Source organism: Limulus polyphemus, unplaced genomic scaffold (assembly GCF_000517525.1).
Source record: "Limulus polyphemus unplaced genomic scaffold, Limulus_polyphemus-2.1.2 Scaffold1551, whole genome shotgun sequence".
In the NCBI taxonomy this organism is placed as follows: domain Eukaryota; kingdom Metazoa; phylum Arthropoda; class Merostomata; order Xiphosura; family Limulidae; genus Limulus; species Limulus polyphemus.
The window spans coordinates 73655-75915 of NW_013667161.1; positions in this window are offsets into that span (position 1 = coordinate 73655).

A 2261-nucleotide genomic window follows, 5' to 3' on the forward strand; every position below is an offset into this window, starting at 1 on the left:
GACACACGCGCTCGACCCAACTGTCCGTCTCTATCTCTGTCTGCAATTCAACTGCGATTGTTGCCGTCAGTTCTTGGCGGTCTTATATACAAGAATACCGTACATCTAGTAAACACTCGAGGCGTCAGGAAGGGACATGATTTTTCTAGAAGTTCATGAAGTGTTACTACGTCACGTGACTTCCGCTGGCGTAAAGTATACAACACAGTGATACCATACTTGATCTATCCTTGTCTTGTATTCTACTTCAACTTATATATGAATGAAGGTTGACAAAAATGAGAAATTTAACCCTATTAATTTATATTCTACATCGACTTATACGCCGAAAAATATGGTAACTTCTTATCTAATTTGGGCCTCATTCTATTGTTTCAGCTGAACTTATTCCAGCTAATCTTATTTTCAAAAGTTTGGTTAACTCACTGTTGTTTTATCGATATATTTGGACTCTTGGATACTCCTCCTTGGTTTAGTATTATTTTTTTAATTTCTCACAGCCTCCACTAATCTTACCCCTACTTCCACACTGATAACAGTCTCCTTTTCATATGACCCTTTGAAAGTAGTTTTCATTCCTTAAATACTATTGTTTGCAGTTCCTAGCCATCTGCTCTTTTACGTTAAATCGAAACATCTATTATCATATGGTTTACTTCTTCCATTCTGTGTAAACAGTTGTCCAATTAAAATATCTACGGAGTTTTGAGACCGTTTTACTTCACCGTATAGTAACCTAAGTTAATTTCGGCGAAACTGCAGTTTACAGCATAGGGTAAGGTCAATCAAATAATGCATTAGGTCTCTACGTCATAGATTCTCTTTTCAATTTCATCTCTGCTGGAAAAAATCTTTAAGACATGTATATATATATATATATATACAATCATTAAACAGTTATCCAATTAAACTGTTGAACTTTTCTACACCACCATCAAAGGGAATTTGTGTTTCTACACTGTTTGATCTGACAATTCTATAATTCCTGGAGGGTATTTTTAATTGTTCATTTGCGACTTTGATTGATTGTAGTTCTATTACAAGCTGAACAGCTTCCCATTAAAAAGAAATGTGGGGATCCATAATTAAAGAGAGAGAGATTCAGTGCCCACTGACCCCACCCGCCATGGAGTCCTACGAGGGGACGCACTACAATGTCAAACAAGGACACTGCAGCAACGCCAGGGTTTCGTGAGCACTATACCCAAACACCAGTATCAGACACAATGTCCACAACACCCGTTGAGAACGCCCAACACTGGTACTCAGTTGACCCTAGCCCTAGTGGACCAGCCGACTGACCCTAGGGGGGCCACCCTAAGGCCACCCGTCTACAGGAATTCAAGGCCAAAATTGTGTGTTGCAGTGCCCAGACACCACTCAACCACCAGGATCCTCTCCTCCCCTTCACGGGTCGCCACGCACGGCAAACACATGGGTGGATGTTTAGATCCCAGAGAAAGTAACTGTAAATACAGAACCTTCCCTGGGAGGTCCCCTCACCACGTACAGGAATTCACGTCGAGGGGGGCCATGCCGGGGCAAATAAAAAAAATGTTAAAAATCTGCTAATTGGTAAATGACCATGCCTAGAAGACTCTGAACAGCAGTCTCCATCACAAAGTACATCTGTACCTCGCTTTTTGATCCTGCGTTCACTGTCTGATAAATCTTTAGGGCAAATGTCTCCCTTTTTTATTCAGAAGGGCTTAGAGGGGCTTGCTGGCTCTCCAAAGTCAGTTAAGAATCTCTGTTCTGGAGACATCTTAGTAGAAACTTCCACAGCTAAGCACAGTGAACTTCTCTTGAATTCAAAGGCCATTGGGGGATATACCCATTGAGGTTACTCCCCACGCTTCCTTGAACTCCTCACGAGGAGTTATTGTTGAGAGGGACTTGAAGTCTATCCTCGAGTCAGAGATCCTTGCTGGTTTCTCCAGCCAAGGAGTTTCAGCAGTTCGAAGTATCTCCACTCGTCAAGATGGAATTATGGTGCTGACCTCAGTTTTGATTTTGATGTTTTCATCACCACATCCACCTGCCGCCGTTAAGGCAGGTTATTTGAACTATAAGTTACGGCCCTATATTCCCAACCCTCTCTGATGTTTTCAGTGTCAGCAGTTTGGTCACTCAAAGACATCTTGTCATGGTTCTGTGACGTGTGCTTGTTGTGGTGGCAAGGACCATGACGCCTACGAGTGCAAACTGGACCCTCACTATGTTAATTGTAGTGGTTCCCACCCCTCTTACTTTAAGTCTTG